This window comes from Phalacrocorax carbo, chromosome 4, assembly GCF_963921805.1.
Source record: "Phalacrocorax carbo chromosome 4, bPhaCar2.1, whole genome shotgun sequence".
Taxonomy (NCBI): domain Eukaryota; kingdom Metazoa; phylum Chordata; class Aves; order Suliformes; family Phalacrocoracidae; genus Phalacrocorax; species Phalacrocorax carbo.
This window is the reverse complement of record NC_087516.1, coordinates 81,887,439-81,904,762: the sequence shown is the minus strand read 5'-3', so window position 1 is coordinate 81,904,762 and position 17,324 is coordinate 81,887,439. Positions and strand designations below refer to the sequence as shown.

Genomic DNA, 17,324 nt, shown 5'->3' with positions numbered 1-17,324 from the left:
TACTTCACTCTCTTCACTGAGAACAGCCTCCTGGCAGAGCTCAGGATGCAGTCAGATCTGCATGCACTTAAGAAGATCCTGGCTTTCTGGACCGCATCGCAACGGTGCGTACCCCAGCTCCGCGGGTTTGATGAGCTTGTGCAATTTTCACAGTCGATTTGGCATTTTACACCCCACTTAGGCACAGCAGATCTTTTGCGAAGCATTCCCTGGCAGGCCTGTTGCTGTGGCTTCTTCGTCTATCATGAAAACTTTTGCTCCCTTTGGTTGAAGGCAATTCACTGCTATTTGTTTTGGCTGACTTGTTTTGTGAGGGGTTGGACGCTCAGAGACATAGTGAGCTGGGACGCTGAATTTTACTGTCACCTCTCATTCTGTTTTGTGTCATTTTCTTCTTCTTTTAAGCATGAACCGGTATAGGTCAACACAGTTGAATGTGTTGTGCTGATACAACCAGCCGTGCATAGGAAATGTCATTTTTCTGCAAAGCAGTTCCAGCCTACCCCAGGCCCGCCAGCAGCAACCTGTACATGGTGCTGTCAGTGGGCTGGTTTGCTTTCTTCATCTGTCTCGTGCTCAGTCCCTGCAAAGCCTCTGTACGGCCTCTGTATTGTGACAACGTATGTTTCTTGTTGAATGTGTTGTTATAGATGACCACATGTTGATCAGAATAGCATCATGCCATGCTGGGAGCTTAATTGCAGGTGGGAATTGTGTCATTCAGACAAGTCCTGTGTTCGCTTGGTTCGCGTGTTTGATCAGCAGTCATATGAAATGCATAATTTTTGCTCCTTTTCTGTCAGTTTGCTTATTCAGGGGCTGGGTGGGAGATTCAGTAGTTAGCTGAAGTACTGGAGACTGCAGAGGGATCTGTTTTCCAGACCCAGCACTGAATTTGCAATCTTCTGGATTCTATTCCAGAAAACATTCTGCTTTGCCTTTGCACGGATGCAGAAATGACCACGGTGGCTCTGAGTATTTTCACCCAACAGGAGTCAGGACCTAACCATACCAGGTGTGGAGCAGCCTTGCTTTATAGCAACAACGTAGCTTATAATTTAAACTTGACCTTATAAAATGACAGGACACCTTCCTTTTCTGCCAGGGCACTCTGCCTGCCAGTGTCACCATACTTAATGCGAATTGCACTGAGGTATTTTGTAGGATGGACTCTCTCTTCTTGAGAGTGGATTGAGGGCACGGGCTTGTTTTTGGTGGCTGCTCACTCTTTCAGTGTTCTCTTGTCACATAGTCTTGAATCACTATGTGAGTCCTGAAGACATCACTGTTCCAGAGCTTACCTTTCTTGGAGTTCAAGTGTTTGGGGATTGAAATATAACCGGCTTGGCTTTTCATAGATAACTGGTATCTATGACAATCCCAAGGACATCAACATGAGTTGCAGCTTAGGCATACTTAAATCTAGGCATTTCTATTCAGATGTCTAAGACTTTACTTTAGGTGTTTTACCCAACTGCAGATTAAGTCATTCTCTACCGCTCAGCTTGGCCTCTTCCCATGTAAATAAACCACAATTTCTATTAGTGATGGCAACTAACAAGGGTTTAATTGTGTGACAGCACAGGGCGACTGACATCGTTGCATCATGGCATCGGTGTTGCGATGCTGAGTGACCCACTGGGCGGCCGTAGCAGAGGGGTGTTCCCTCTGTCATAGCTGTCAGACCACAGGGGTGAATAAGAGAGATGGGAAACGGCAGGGGTGCTTCTGAAAGTGCCATCGCAAAACATCTGAAAAAAATCCATCAGTACAAAGTAGCAAGACCTGTAAATGCTCCTTAGAGATTGATGCTAAAGGAAAGAGTTTCCTCCCACTGAACTGAGCCTTGGCCTTTTTTTGGCAGGTGTGTTAGCCACATCCCTACTATTTTCCTTTGGCAGTTTTGAGCTTGTGCCTTCCACCTGCGGATGAAGCAGCCCAGGACAGATAGGTGCCCAGTGGCAACCATGCAATGCTGAACACCTGCACGGTGCTCAGAGCGTGGGGCCAGCTCTTCCACAGGATGCCTGGGAAGAACAGAAGGAAATTGTGTCCAGCCGTGCCTTGTTCTACCAGCTGGGACAGTATTGGTGGGAAGGAAACCTCCAAGCCAGGCTTCACGAAGTAGTGCTGACCTAATTAGGAGCAGAAATAAACCCTTATACATACATGTTGTAAGTGACGTTTGGTACTTGCCACATTCTCCATCCCTCAGTCTGGAGAAAGAGCTGAACAAATTCTGTTCTCTGTAGTTTCAGCACTAATGTGTAACTGCAAGATTTATACATGATATTGTATTCATAAGCACAGGGGAAAGTTTTTTTAGAGCTGTTGACTTGCAGATAGTGACTTGATTCACACAGGGGAAACAAAACTTAATCCAACTGTAAAAGGGAATGGAGGGACTTAAAATTTTAGTCTGGAGGTTTCAAAAGTTAATAAAGGTTAATTTAAGTGTGCCTTTACATATATCGTAAATGTAGTTCTCATTTCAGGAAGTAATTGGCAAGATGTCTCATAGAGGACTAATAACAGGGTAGAGCACGCAGAGTCATCATGCAGTGAAATAGGTCTGTGTCCTCAGAGTGGGCATAAACAGTAACTACCAGCAGTGCATGACACAGGCTTTACCACAGGCTTGTTCCTGCTTATTACAGATAGGCAACCCACAGGATTCCTGTTCCTGGGAGAGGCTTAAATTAGCTCAGCCTATTCTGAGACAGAGCAAGAAGACTCTGCTAAGGGATCTCGTAGGATAACAAATGAATTAATTTCATCGACATCTTGAAAACGTCTCAGACCAAGTTCATTGCTGGAGAGCAGAGCAGAGTAATGTGGTTCTGTTTCAGTTTCAGTGGTTCTGTGCAGTTGGCCACTGGCACGTCAAATCTCTTTCAAAAACATACCTGGCCTACAAACCTGGTGATGATAATTTGCAGGTCTGAATCTACCTTTGCTAGCTTAGAGGTTTTCACTTCTGTGGCTCGTACCTGTGCTGAGCTCCTGTTGCTAAATCATTTGCAGTTGAGGTTCCCTTTTTGGTTTTATGGGTTTGTATAGTGGTTACTTGTGAAACAGCATGTGAAAGAAATAGAATTATTCTTCTTACCAAGACTTTGAGGGATCCCAAGTGTATTTTGGCATCCAGACCTATGAAATTTGTGCAAGCCTCAGGCACTTGTCTTTCCCTATGGATTAAATAATATTCTTCCTTTCAGGAAACAGATTCCAGTTGACCTGAGCCCTTGTCACAGAGTTAGGGTCTGTGTATACATGTGGCAACTGAGATCACAGCTCCCCCATTTTGGCAGAATTAGATCTGGATCAGAAGTTCCACACTTGGACACCATTCAAAGCCTTTTTCTTCATTTTCTCTCACATCATTCAAAACTTTTGTGTCTATTCTTGGGTGACTTCATGGTGACCCTGAGGGCCTGGTGGTCAGGGTGCTGGGATCCAGCCAAAAGGTCCAGAAGGGCTGGGGACCTCCTCATCATGAGCTGACATCAGAGTTGTGCAAGCTGTATTTAATTGCAAATTATTAGGTGATAAGAGTAGATGCTCCTGCTCCTTACTTGCTCTTAAGTTAGATTACACACCTCTTAGTGAATTTGATGGAGAGACGGCAGCAGCGAAAACACGCTTATAAAGTAGAATAACTCATAGGCAGAGCAAACCAAGAGGGCACATTACACATGAAATGTGACCCGCTGTGTATAATAAATATGAAACTGAGCCCGCAGAGGTTGTGATGCAGTTGAGGAGGTGGCTATATTAGATAGGTTAAAGCTTCAGAAGTTGCCATCAACAGGACACAGGCTGTGGACTCACAAAGGGTTTATAAGAGGCAGCTTTGCTTGTGGGCACCTCGCTCTGCGACTGCCCCAAACAAGCAGCTCCAACTCAAAAGAGTTGGAGGCTGGGTACAGTGTTTGATGGGGCTGTTTGCAGACCTGTATCTTTGTTCGCCCTGAAGATGTTATGAGGGCAAATGCATAAGGATGGGACCTATTTTCTGCGCTCTGGTGACTGCCTTTCTCTACTGTTTCCCTGAGTTTTGCCAGTAATTCAGTGTAAACTCCCCCTCATTGAAACAGTGAGAATCAACAGAAAGCCACCTCTCATTAAATGTTAGGCTACTGACTTGCACATAAGAATGCAAGCAAAAACTCCATTTGTTTCTTAAACCTTTATAAAGCCGTTAAAGTAGAAGTGACCACTGACCTAGAAATACGGCAGCTGCATCTCTGGCAATCACTAAAATAGCCTCTTGCTGACCTAGTTTCTCCTAGCAGTGAGCATCGTGCTGCACAAGCGTGAAGCCTTTCTAGTAAACTAATCAACAAATGCTTCTTGCCGCTGAGATTTTGGAGGGGTTGCAAATGAAGTGGTAAAATGGGAAGGAACCGTGAGGCTTATAACTGCTTGGAAAAATCTGGCTTTAGATAAGCCTCAAAGGCAAGAATCATTCAGTCGTGAGTGGAATTTTTCAAAGTGTCTGAACAGCTGCTTCAGATCTAAATGCCCAAGTCCGAGTTTTCAGACACAGCCCAAATTACACAGGACCCATTAAAACTGTGATTGCTGGATTGTTGGATAAAATTGCTGGATGTTTTGGGAAATGTGACCTTTTGTCTGTTGTTTAATCCCAGAGCTGCTGTGCAGTTTGCTCTTCCAACCGCAGTAATATTACAAGGGAGCGCGTACTGTAGGCTTTCAAGGTGCAAAACCCAAAAAAAAACTACCCTGATTTTCAGCCTTTGGGGCATTTTCTCGGTGTTTCTTGCCACTTAGGCTGCAGTTTGCAGAAGTGATGGAGTGTGGAGTAGAGGAGAATTTGAAGCCTGCCTGCTATGCAAGCCCTGTCTGTCTGTACACGGGTGTCTCTGATTTCCATTCTGCATCTTTGCTAGCCTTGGTAATAGCCTTCCTTTTTTACACATAGCTATTAGCCTGACCTTATCTCTGTAGCTAGCAATATATGCATTAGACGTGCACTGACGAAGCCCCTGAAGAAGCTGTCCAACCTTACTGGCACACACCAGGTTAGAGACTATTAAATGTAAGCCCTTGGGAGCTCTCTCCTATAAGCTTATTTTGTTTTAATTATCTTTTCTGCTTTCCCACTTTGGCTTATGTAGAGCAACAGTGACATCCATTGGCCTATTAAGCTAATCAAAAGTACTGTATACACAACACACATTTACTCAAGGTGGAGGGCTGTACCGGCGGCCTCCAGCACTACAGTTTCTCATTTAAATAGCAGCTACTTGCTCTCCAAAACAACAGCCTCTCTCTTCTGGTAGCAACCTGTTTGCATCCTCATTTCAGATACTGACTCTTCATGTTGTAACCTAGGATGCTTAAAACATACTTTTTAGGTTGTAACTTAAAGCTAGATTCCCTTTTCACGAGAGGCACCAAGGCACATAGAGACAAAGCTGCAGTTATCCTGGAAGCAGAACTGTGGCAGATCAGAGCCGGTGCAGTGACCTTTCTGCGTGTGCCTTGCATGTGAGAGATTATTATTTGATGGTTGGACTTGATGATCTTGGAGATCTTTTCCAACCTTAATGATTCTATGACTATAAAGTGCTGCATTCTTTGAATAATTTTCAGCACTGAAGAACCAACCTAGGTAGGAAAAAGTTAATTTTGCTTCAGCTTATTTGCTGGTGATAATGTGTTAAATTTCGATTCCAAAAGTGAAAATCTGTTTTATTTTAAAAGCTTCATCCTTTCTTGAAGGGAAAAGGTTTAGAAGGACCACAGGGAGAGAACTGGGAGAGACTGGGACATGTGGTGGAGGAACTGACAGCTGGAGGATTGTAAAAAGAAATACTGAATGAAAGACTCCAAGTCTGAAACAGAGGGTTCAGTGACAAAAAACAAAACAAAACAAAACAATTTATTCATCTGAGAGGGAGATCTGGAGGATTCTGATTTCATTCCAAAAAACCTGAAAACAGTTCCATTTATTTTTAACCTTGTAAGTAAATCAGTAGATGTTTCCTGCAGCCGTTCCATTGAACGGAACCAGTGTCTGTTGTAAATTTTTGACCAGCTGTAGTTACAATCCCATTTCAAGGTCAAACAACCTGTGTCTGAAAAGGAGTCTATTTGAGAAGGAGGACTGAACTTACAAGCCCGCAGGCCCATTTTCGTTGCCCCATAGCACAGGGCAGTTACTGCGGTTTGTATCTGCGATGAGGTGCAGCCTCTCCCTCATGACTGGGACAACTGGAACTTTACCCAGCAAGGTCAGCACAAGGTTCTTCCCTTCTGGCATCACCAGAGATAGAGGAAAAAACAAGTTACGCTGATTCGTGCGGTCTGATTTGGAGTCTAGTTCATAGCTTTTACTTAGAAAGGAAATTGTAAGTGCTGTGGATCCTTCTTTGGAGCAATCATAACTGAGGGGATCTCGAGGTGCTCAGCATAAGGTCTTCCATTCATTCCAGCAGCTTTGGATCAGGCATCATGTCCACCGCACCTGAGAAGAGGGATCTTCCCTTTATTTAGATCATCATCATTTCCAGCAGGAGAGCCCAGAAAATGTTTCCAGGTGATGCTCAGTGTCTTGGAGAATTTCAGACTGCACTTTGTGAAGGTGTGCACAGTGAGCAGGAGGGAAATCCATGAAGCTTTGCCTCCTGTCCCTCCAAACCGCAACATGCTGGAAATGCTTTTGTCCAGCTTGTGTGATTTGAGCCCTTTCCTTCACCTGCATGTCTCTTGCATTGCCACTCTGTATGATCTCACAGCTTGCAAATCTTTCTGCTGGATATTTTAGGTACTGCCATGTTATACAGCTCAATCCAGACAGTCTGTTCCCTTTTGATACCCTATCTTCTCCCTGCCTGACTTCAGGGACTTCTTTGTGGAAATTCACCGACGCTTTCCTTGCTTTCCCGCCTCCCCTGAAGTGCTTTCACGCCTCTCCATGGATGCATGTCTGTAGCTAATGCCAGAGCACTATTGCTATGCTTTCATGGACCGAAGGAGAGCACATCACTTCTTTTTTCATCTCTGTTACTCATTCTCTAGCTGATTTCTCTTTCTTACACGCACACAGCTGCTTTGCAGGTCAGCTACATACAGCTTTTGGGTTGGTAGGAGCTGATCTTCCCGAGCCATTACCAAATGCTGGAATTTCCCTGGGTGTTGACTTTTTGATGCCTGTTGAGTTCCTTCTCTCATTCCTGCAGTATGTGGTTTCACAGGGAGTGGCTGGCTGTTAGCTCAAGTTTCTCTGAGTACACTTTGTATACGTTTTCCGTGATCAGGGACCAAGACCAAGCACCGGATAAAATCCTGCTGTTCGTGGATAACAACGGATAACATTGTTGTGCTAACAGACATTTGCATAAGAGATATGAAAACAGCCCCACTCATACCTTTCTGTGACGGTGCTGCGTCTTAAAACTGCTTTGAAATTTGAGGTGGGTTGATTCTCGATTGCATAAGGCGAGCGGCATTGCCACAGCTTTCCGCAGGCTGCAGGTGCACTGGAGTTATCTGTCCTGGGTCAGCCTGCCAACAGCAGGAGGATAAGGACAGCATTCCTGCCAGTGCTGCAAAGCTCCTGGCATCCCAGGGGAAACTATAGACTGCTTACGGGTATCTTGTCTACAGAATTCATAGGATGGAGGGAAATGTATCATATCTGTGCTCCAGAGCAGGCTTAACACCTTTCTTACCCTCAAAGTAGGGATGATTTAGCAAAAAAAAGCCCCAAACCAACCACATATGCCTTTTGGTAATGAATAAGCCAAAAGGTGGTCCCCTTTCCTAAGAAAATATTGTCATTTCATTGAAAAACAGAATACCCCAAAAGTGCAATTGCGTATACGGCACCATACATGACAAAGAGTGCACCAACCAGTTGTTACACCTGGGAGACCTGCATTTATTCAGCCTTTCCGGTGAAGACAAACAGGGTTATCATTCTCGAGTGTGCTTGTAGCCTGCAATGAAAGGAAGGCTTTCTTTCCCATTGCTAAGGGGAACTAGGGTTGATGCTCTCCTGTCACATAGGGACCTTGTTCTGTTTGTCCCTAATTAATAACATCCTGTGCTGATTACTGGTGCCACGCAGTAGCTTCCACTACTGCCCACTCAGGTACTTTATTTTGCTTGTGCTGCTACACCAAACTGGCAAAACACAGTAGATTTGAGGCAGCAAGGAAGCTTTAGTTTAGAAAATTCTCCCTTACCTGGGATTCTGCAAGGAGCTACTTTAAGTCTTGCCTGGGTGTCTGAGGTGGCATGATGTGGCCCATTCCTCTGGCCTGCCTGGGATACCCCTGTGGTTATGGTAGAGCCGGGTCCCTGCTGTGGGCTTTCATGGCTCTGCTGTAGCGAACGGGAACTGGACGGTTCCTCTTTTGCTGAGCTCCTGGTGCTCTCACGTGCAGGAGCTGTTTGCATGTTTTCAGCAAATAATGCTTTATTACTGTCTTGGTGAAAGGACGAAGGCAAAATTTAAAGAGAGTGAGAGAGAGAGGACATCTTGTGAACCTGCTGTTCTCAGATCTCTCCGATAAGGACAGTTCCAAGTGCGTGAGAAGTTTCCTACTCCAAGATTTATTTACTTCTGAAAGAAAAGCCACCTTCATCTCATTATTTGATTTTCAATACAGGTTTTAATTTGGTGAGAAAATATCTCCCCCATAAAGAACCTATTCTGCCTCATTAACTCCTATAAAAAGCATCCCCCCCAAGCTCAAAATGTTAAAAGAAGCATAAATTAAGGCTAAGTTTGTTGTTTGCCGCTTTAATCAACAAACAACGTTAGAAGGGACCCACAAAAGGTTCTGTACACTAAATTTATTAGTGAGCAGGAAAACAGGCCTTCAGCTACAACTTCCTCCCCTTCCCAGCCCCCTGAATTTGGAGGGGGGTGGTTTTTTGCAGTGACTGGTTTTGTTTACAGTGCCTCACTCTCTTAGGCAGGTTGCTGTGGTCCCATGGATCTCTGTCAGACTTTTGTGATGCAGCTGAACTGAAGTGACTTGGGACAGAGTCTGTTAATTAGGTCTTCAAAGCCTCCTTTTTTCTTCGCTGTACAAATGTCCTTTTTTCCTCTTCTTTTCCTTAAATCTGCTTGTCAGTAGCTCAGAAGGAAAGAAGAGGTTTTTCATAGCTAGCGAAAACGGCCATTCTGTCTGCCTTCCTTTCACCTCTCCAGGATGCTAGAGGAAAAGTAGATGCACATCTATTTTCTGCCCTTTTCCTCTCCTTGATAGGTTTAAGAAGCCTTCCTCTATTTCCTCTTTATGCTGTCATCATTAGTGTCATTTATACCTTCAGGATATCTCCAGCCACAAAGTGGTGCTCACAGTGACTGCGGCACCAAGACTACGGGGAAAAGCTTAGGGACATAATGTAGAAAGTTTCAGTGCAGAGGACAGGACAGTTGGATAAAAACACTAAGAATTATCTTTCCTGAGCCAGCACATGTGAATATGTAATTTCTTTCCAAATTCCCCTTGATGTAACGGTGAACTCCCTTACAAACCTCTTGCATTCCATTCCATTTCAATCTTAAACCGATTTTTCGCTGGTTTTATTGGGAGAAGTCTCCATGAGAAAATTTAATAACAGCCTTTGTTCATTGTTGCAGGGTTTGGACTTCCTCGCTGCTTAATTTTTTTCACAGCTCAGTCTGAGATCTGCAGCCTAAGAGAGATCCAAGAAAAATCACTTTTGTTCACTGGAAAAGAATGGTCTTGACCCATTAGAGAGAGTTTTCTGATATTTATCTGTACACCTTCTCACCTTCCAGGAGTTAATTTGAATTGGAGATGAGCCAAAATAGGGAGTTTCTCTAAACTTCCCCAAGCTTTATGGGCTTGGATTCAAACCGTCCTGGCTCTGAACAACTTGTGGTTCAGGTTTGCAAAATCGCAAGGCGACTGGGCACGTTCTGCAAAACCTGAACCTCCCTTGGAGTTTTGCTCTCCTCTGATTGATAGCCCCATCTCCAGCTCCTCCTTGCTCTTGCTCTTCATGGTCTGTGGGTAGGTCAGCGTTGCAAACAACTCCTCAAAGGAAACCATCCTTCTTCAATGCAGCCCATGTCTTATTTCAAAAACTCATTTCCTCTGTCCAACCCACGCCTTCCCTTCCTCCACCAGCAAACGTGACACAGGTCTCACATTTCACACCAGCTGCCTGAGCAAATGCACAAACTGGTCCAAATTTACTGTAGCCTGGCATCTGCATCGGCCAGCAAGCCAGTGACATAAATTACAGGCACAAGACTGTTTCCTTTTGGGGCATTTGACATTGTCTTTTCATCCTTCAAATAAGATCTTTTTTCCATTTCTGTGAGCCAGCTGTAGCCCAGCTCTGTGTCCAGCAGCTCGTGTTGTGAGGAACAAGAGGACGGGGAGGCAGGGGAGTGCAAGAAGAGAGGGTGCACAGGGATCGGGGAGTCTGTGCCGTTCCCATGCCACGCCGCTCTTCCAGTGCCATCGCCAGGGCGTGCGGGTGTGTGGCGCTCCCCGCCTTGCAGGAGACATTGCAGCTTTATTTAATGAGGAAGAAGGAAGTTTTCTTGGTTATCCAGGGCCCTGGGAGCGTGCTGTTCATTGAGCAAGGCAGTACCTGGCATCCAGGCGCCAGGGAGCCTGCGGCCAGAGAGGTGGAGAACAGGAGCACTGGCTCCTGCTGGCGCCAGCCCTGTTGAGCGTTGTTGCGATGCAGGGCCCACGTGCATCAGGGTGAATACAGCCTCCTAAAAATACACTTGGCGTGCACGTTCTCTGTGGTACCTGGTCTTTCTCATTCTGCCAGTTAGACTATATCTTTCTTTAATTTGCTGTCGGTCCTCTGATCACAGAGGTCAGTTGGTACTCTGATTTTTTGCTGTTTCTTTCGGGGTTTGGAGGCGCTTTTTTTGTGGCAACTAGAAAAAAGCAAAAGAGAAAAAACTCCTAGATGCACATCTGAGCGTTTTGTTTCCCCACAGCACAGCTATTCCTGTCTTCTGTGGTGAAATACATGGTGAAGGGGAAGTATGTGGAGTTATTCATGGCATCAAATTGAAAAAATGTGCTTGAGTGCTTTGCAGGTCTAGGGCAGTTGTACCCACTTACCATGCACGTGAATTGATCCTGCTAATACCCAACAGCCTCAGCTCGATGAAACATGCTGTGTTTATTCTTCCGTTTCCATTGCCAAGTCCATCAGTGCCATGAACTGAAGCAGGTTAATAGCCTGAAAGCCTCCATTACCCTCAGAAATGCCCCAAGTCTGCGTTTGACAAGGTGTGCAGCTCGTGTTGTGTGGTCCGCTGACCAGAACGCTAGGTTTTATGTCACCACTGGCAGTGAACAAATTTATGGCACCCAAAGTGGGCTGCTGTAACCTGACCCTCAAAACATCACGCCCGTGGGTCGACTCTCCCCTTACCATCAAGAGCTGTAGTTGTGGTGGCTCCTGCGACTGGTTTCCAGCAATTATTTGCAAGAGCGGTGCAAACATATCCCTAGGGCGTCTTCATCTACTCCCAAAGGCAAACATAGCACATGCGCATCGAGGTGGTGTGTACACAAGTTTTTCTCAGGCTATCTCCCCCCACTCCAGATCCAGCTGGCAGGCTCCAGAGCTGATAACAGCAGTGTATGCACTAGCTGGTCGCTGTGACGTGGGAGCTAAAATGAAATTGCCCGCCTGCTTTCGACCTGACTCCCACCATTGCCAGATAGGAACGGGCAGTGAGACGGGCAAGGTCTTCACCGCACCCGTTGAACACTTCTTCATATCCTCCTCTGCCATAGTTCACTCAGCTTCTCATGCAACTTGCAACAGTTGGGAGAAACCCTTCAGAATGCCATCTGGGCAGTGGAGAGTCCAGCTCTAGTTTCTCCACTTTTTCTTTTAAGTCAAAGGACATAGGTTTTCATAGGCAGTGAAAACCTCAGCAGGACTGAGGAAAATCCTCTGTATCGATGACTGCAGTTTGTAGAGGGAGCCGTTGGAAGCAAACACGAAGCAAGAAACCAAAATCCTGAAAAAAAAGTGAAAAACAACCCTCTGAGTCCTCCCCCTGATTCTTATTCCTTGCAGGATATACCATTCGATACTGGTGTCACAGGAGTCACCTGGTAGAGAAATCATGCTTTGTTGTACTTTTGAGAAATCACGCTTTGTTACGCTTTATATATTCTTTCATTTGTTTGCATGGAAGGGCTTTTCTTTCCAGAATAAGCACTGAAGGGCTCGGCATTTAGCCTGGTCCCTGCTGGAAAAAGTTCTGGAGGTAGTTCAGCAGAAGCTGAGCTGTGCCACAGAGATGGCCCTGCTCTGCATTCTGGCCTGCACACAGGCTGCCTTGCGACGCAGCGGCTCCTTCAGCACGTACAGGACAGCACGCCTTCCGGGGCTGCTCCAGCCAAATGGTGAAAAATCACTATTCTGTTGAAGCAGGATCAGGGGAGAACTGCACAAAGGCAAAAGTGTAATTTTCCAAGCTGGCACTTGGCGGAAGGACCAGACATCACCCAGCAAGATGTGAACACGGCTTTAGATGTGAGCAAAATGGGTTTAGCTGTGTAAGGCCGGTGAGGCATCCTAGCTGGGACACTGCCACCACCACTGAGCAAGGCACTGGTCCAGTGATGGTACAGGAGGTCAGCACATTCCCCTACAGCCCAGCTGTATCCTGCAGGAGAATGGTCCGTGCATTTTAGAAAGATATTGCCATCTAACCCAAAACAGAAGTGGTGTCGCCGATGCAGGAGAGACTCAAGGTGAGCTGTGGACACCGAACACCTCCTAGATGTGGCTGTCTGTCAGCCAGAGCTACCTGTAGCACCTCAACTCCCCATCATGGATGTTTGCCTGACCCATGCCTGTTTAGTTGAGAAGGGAAGCTGTGTCATCACTCCAGGGCAGTAGGGCTGGAAGTCATGTTGACGGTTTCCTTTTGTCAGCAGTATGGGCTTGTTGTGATCCCTCATAGTTCACTCCCACTTGGACTAGCTGCCTGTCATCTGCCTCAGGGTGAGCACCTGTGCTATCGTAAGTACATAATGCTTAAATAAATACTCTGGGGTTATGGGGAGCCTCAGGTTTATGCTATGGGTGGTGATTTTTTTGTTGTTGTTTTTATCACAGAAGGACAAATGTTCATGAGCTTTTATGATTACGTCCCAACGAAGGACTTTGTTTCATTGCCTGGTAACTTCTGGAAACTGTTTACCACTCGATATCTCTCAGAGTTGCTGGCCAAGATGCAAAGTACACTTGATGTCTTTAAAGTCTCAATAAAACCATCTGGAATCATTTCATGAAGCAAATTATTGCAGGTCCATCTGGCTTCTAATGGAATGGTCCTGAACAGGTGACACACACTGCATGTGCTGGTGCGTGGAAAATAGCGTGTTCCACATAGCTTTCCAGTCAGAGAAATCACGCTCGGGATGGGCAATAGCAAAGGTCATGCCTTTAAAGTGAATGACATCTGCAAGCAGGAGCTCTGCTGGCAGCAAGCAGTCACGGTTGCTTCTGGATAAAGGGATTGGTTTTTTGGGTGTGTTTCGTTCAGTTCAGAAAGGGACCCTTGCTCAGAAAGCAAAGAGGGCAGGCGTCACCTGAGTAATCCTTCCTCACCATTATTACCAGGCTGTTTAATCCTGTTTCCAAAACCTGACCTTCCGTGTCGTAAGACAGCGACTTAGAGCTGTTGAAATCATTAACCCGTTTTGATGGTGCACCCCCTTAGGCACACGCACAGGAGGAGTATGTTGCTGTCCCCCGCTGGAAATCTAACTGTGATGGCCATGCCAAGTGTGTAGCGTGCTCAAAGGCATCACAAACCAGGGCTGTATCCAGGGGTGCCAGATTTTATGGAGACAAGTGTTTTTCACTAGGACACATGAGTGGGAAAAATATGGGAAATGGTACTTACTCCGCTGTGAGAGGTGCCGCTTCACAAGGGGTTTCATAACTGACACTCATAGCTAATGCTTACCACCGTTATAACGTCACCTCAGTCGTTTCTTCGCATCTCCCATTCTGGTTTGTCACAGGCTCTGTGATTAATGCATCTTGTTAAACATTAAACATTTTAGGCTGGTGATTACGAGTTAGCAGATAGAGAAAGAGATGTCAGCATGAAAAGTAGCGCTGGCTGAGCTAATTTAACCTGATATAGATGCACCTGTGCAAAAGGCCATTAAGCCACTTTTATCATTTTGGGGAAGTAGAATCTTTTAGTTCAAATAAGACCGACAGGAACCATTTTAAGCTAAGACAGAATAAGTTACTTACGAACTGAAATAAAACTATCCATGTAATCTTTTATGATAGCTTAATGGTGGGTGAATAAGTGGCTTTAGGGAAGGCAGTGCCTCTTTCTTGTGGAGAGAACATTGGACAGTGGGATCCTTTCCCATTCGGATTAAAAGCACATCCCTTTTCCTTCCTCTGTAAAATACTAATTTCTCCCTCTATAAAATAGGGATACTTTTGGATGGCCCTTGGACATCACTGAATAAAAGATCCATTCTGGGCCAGATACTCATGGTGTGAAGAGCAGCTTTTCCAGCATCCCCTTCAGTCACCTCGTTGGGGTCAAAAGGTATTTTCTTTCCTTCAGTGAGTATGCGTCACGTTCTCCCCCCCGGACTTGCCATCTTCCCTCTGCACAGCTCTCCGGTGTTCAAGGCTGCAGCATTAGGAGTAGGTGCCATATTCGCATCCGTGAGCAAAACCAAAGAACGAGGGTGGTTGTGGAGCAGCCTCTCGGGAGGAAACAGCAACTGGACAGAAAACAGGAGTCCTGAAGGAGGATACGGGGCAGAAAGGGAAAGGAAGGTGTTAGACATCGAAAGGGCAGGAAGGTGGATGGCAAGTGGCAGGGAGGGAAAGCAGAAACCGATTTCATTTTACCTGCAAAAGCTGTCATCACTGGGAACAGGAAGGTGAAATCCTGCAGGCTTCAGCCAGGAGAACTTCCACAATATGAAGCCTGGCCACTGTAATTTCTAGACATAAACCTGCTCGGCTCAGTTACAGCACTGTGAGTGTTTTATACCAGCCAAGTACGAATTCCTGCTTTAAACTTCAACTCCTTCCCCTGTGTGTAACACAAATCATTCCATGGCTTCAAAGGGTTTTTTTTAGTTATTCAAGGCAAATGTGAGAAACAAGAAGGGTTCATTTATCTCGTCTCTGCCTGTCATCTTCCTTCATGAGATACAACAGTTCAGCTTCAGGTAGCTTTTAAATTCATTTAATATAGCTCATTTGCTGATTAAATGTCCTGTATGAAACAAACCGAATAGGTGACAGCAGATGCTGTTAAGGCCACCCCTGCATTAACGTGCCTTGCTGTGGCTGGTGAGACGGCAACGTTGCGAGAGTGCGGGATCAGCGTGCCATCGGAGGCATCCCCAACGCATCCCGATGGCTTCTGATTTATGGGATGGTGGGACTGCACTTTTACTGGGCCAGGGAAAGGATGGCAGTGCTTCAGAGGGAGCCCGGCTCTCTGGGCGGGAGCTCAGGCTGAGTTCACGCTGTTGGCACAGCTCCAGTCGAGCTGTGCGGGGAGGAAAAGCTCAGTCCCAAGCCAAGTTTCGCAGCGTGCGACAGCTGATTTGGCCTTCGCAGCCGTAAAAAGCACAAGGCAGGGTGAGTCAGTAGCAATTCCTTGAGGACTCATGCGGGTATAGGCTGCATCTGGAGCATGTGGTGACCGGTGGCTGGATTGCTGTGGTGGGGTGCAGCAGCCAGATTTTAGTGGCTTGCCCCTCGTTCTTGGTTCCTTGCCCCAGCACCCCGCACTGGGTGCTGAGGGGAGGCGGGAAGCGGTGTTGAGGCGGCGGGGGGGGCCGCACCACCAGCTCTCAGGGGGGTTCGGGGTGCAGCCTTCCTGCCGCCCCCCGACTCTTGCGAGGCCGCTTCTCCCGGAGCAGCCCTGGGGCCGGCCGGGCATCCCCGGGCCGGCGGGGCGGTGCTGGGGGCGGGCTGCCCTCCGCGGCACCTGCCGGGGGCGGCCGCAGGCTCCGCCGGGCTCCGGCGCCCTCGCCCGGCGCGGCTGTGAGCGCCGCGCCCCGGGGCACGGTGAGTGCGGCCGCGGGGAACCGGGCGGCGGGGGCCGGGAGGGGGCCCGGGGCTGGCGGCGGCGGGGGCACGGCGAGCGGGGTACGGGAGGGGACACGGCGGCCGGGGTGATGGCGAGCGCGTTACAGGAGTGCGCGGCGGCCGGGGATGTGCGGGGACCGGGGTACGAACGATGTGCTGGGACCGGCTTGCAGGGGGCGGCGTGGTGGACGCGGACCCGGCTAGCACGGCAGCCCGGGGTGCGGGGGGTGCCCGGGGTGCGGGGGGAGGGGAGCCGGGCCCCCGCTCCAAGGGCAGGGCAGGGCGGGCTAACAAAGGGCGGCCGCCCCGGAGCCCGGCTGGCACCGGCGGAGCCTCCCGGGGGAGGGCGGTTGGCGGCGGCCGCCCCCTCCCGTCCCAGCTGCTATCTTCTGGTCTGCTGCTTGTGGAGCCTCTGGATGCAGGGAGGGAAGGGATGTAGCATCAGACCCCGCCGCGCTGCGTGCTTCCCTCTGTCCGTATGTGAAAGCGCGTTCCTCGGAGGGGTTCTCCAGGTGCGGTTTAAAACCCACCTTTTTGCTCCGATCGCACGCACCCTTCTGGGACCACATCATTCACCTGTCCCATCTGGCCATGCTGCAGCGGGGCGAAGGTCCCTTCGCAGCACTTTCTCTAAAGGAAATCGCTGGGCATCTGAACAGCGGGAGGTTTCTCGTTTGCGCGCACCGCGTGGCGGTTGCGTGTTTCAGTAAGTAGCGTAGTGCTCTGGGAGGTGGTACTGCTGGCAGGCACCTTGCAAGGAGGTGCGGGGGCAGAAGCTGAGCAATTTTATCAGAAGTTATATAAATTTCTGTGGTTGGAATGACCCACAGGCTCCTTAAAATGGCTAAGAACAGAATGATATTCAAATGCAACATTATCGGCCAGCATCTTTATAAATCTGGGAGGACTGTGACCCACTGACCTCATTTACCCATTTGCCTTTACTCCAGTTTTGGGGGGCTTTGTCACTTTTTTGGGCCTCTTCTGCCCAGAAGGTCCGGAGGTCCATTTTTCTCATTCCCTGCTATAATGCCTTTTAAACGCTGACCTCTGCATGTTCTTCTGCATATACCCAGCCTTACATTTCCTATCTGTTCAGTGCTCCCTGTCCATTAGGTGACACCAGCAGCACCTGTCGAAGTATGTGCATTCTTCTTCCCAAACCTCACTCATCTTTTGCCCTTTTTTGCCCAGCGAGCAGTGGGGTGAATCTCAGCAAACCCGGT

At 47.6% G+C, this 17,324-nt stretch overlaps 1 protein-coding gene across 3 annotated transcripts in view; it reads left to right on the top strand.

Annotated features, from left to right (window-relative positions):
* The window catches only part of SHROOM3 (shroom family member 3), a 105,642-nt gene that overhangs the window by 38,824 nt on the left and 49,494 nt on the right, over positions 1-17,324 (top strand). The window contains exon 1 of one of the 3 annotated variants that reach the window (XM_064450688.1): positions 15,996-16,077. The exons of the other annotated variants lie outside the window; for them this stretch is intronic. The gene's annotated coding sequence lies outside the window, so the exon portion shown is untranslated. Of the gene's footprint in view, positions 1-15,995; positions 16,078-17,324 lie in introns of those variants that run through there. 3 annotated transcript variants of the gene reach the window in all.